Here is a 1,166-nt window from a genome sequence, read left to right as displayed (position 1 = left end):
TATTATATCGTTATTTACTTTTCCTACATTGATTTGTATAGAGTTTTCTGTATTAATATATATCTCATTATCATTTTCTTGTGTAAGTGGTCTATTTTAATCTGCACCTTTCTTGTTTTTAATTTTATTCTTGCATATCATATTGTAGTGTTATAGTGATCTGCAAGAGGCCATGAATGCAGCCAGAGACGGGCCTCCTGTGCTGCTATGGGAGAGTATCAAAATCCATCGAACTGTCACACATACCAGTAAGTTAGGATCCGTAGTTAGGCATCATTGTCGTCTGTCGAATGTTTGTTTTATTCTACGTGAGAGTATATAATGTATTCTCCATATCACACGTATGTCATCAGGGATATGTCACGTTGTCACATATATGCTGCTTATTATGGTCGAGGGGTGCTCTGCATGCCATATTTCTTCTCACGAGGTCTACTGTGACACTAGTGGCTGTTTATGATCATATATACGAACGTATATATATAAGGCAGTTTGCTGAGTTTACTGCGAGAGCTACCAGCTTGTGGCAGCTTTACTACTAATGTCTGCCTTATGCTGCGAATTTTGAGTCAAGATTGGGTGATTACTCGGTGCAGAAAAACTATGTTGTATTGGGTGCTGTTGTGAATTTCAACAATAGACTGTCTGTAATTTGTATGGAAGATATGTGCTGATTGATTTGTTGTTTTCAATGGGAGAATGGCCGTATCCACCCCACCAGTGCTGATTATCTATATATTTCTGTAGTATATGTGACCACTCTCATCCCTAGGGAATGTATTGTATGAGCTATGTGCATCACATAAAGACAGCCTATGCTTTTATTTTTATTCACGAGAACACCACTGTTGGTTCTCAAAAGCGTAGAATGTGTGTGTTTTTTTTTTTGAAGTTTCAGAGATATTTGTTATGATTCGTAACGTTAACAGATTCAAGGTAGACTAAATTATTGCTGCTCACACTAGTGTTCCAAATACTGCTGCGTTAATCAATCTGTTACAGATTGCATCAGGGGGTCTCCTATATCGATGTTCATTTTCACACTGAGACTATTCCCCAACAGTCTTGTTAATAGCATGTTCCGCAAATCCATCATGGAGTCGATTTGCTCCCTAAACTCAAAATCTGGTCTGGAGTGGATTCTATTGTTTGCATAGTACAAACTC

This window comes from Sphaeroforma arctica, assembly GCF_001186125.1.
Source record: "Sphaeroforma arctica JP610 unplaced genomic scaffold supercont1.147, whole genome shotgun sequence".
Lineage (NCBI taxonomy): Eukaryota > Ichthyosporea > Ichthyophonida > Sphaeroforma > Sphaeroforma arctica.
This window is presented reverse-complemented; position numbering follows the sequence as displayed.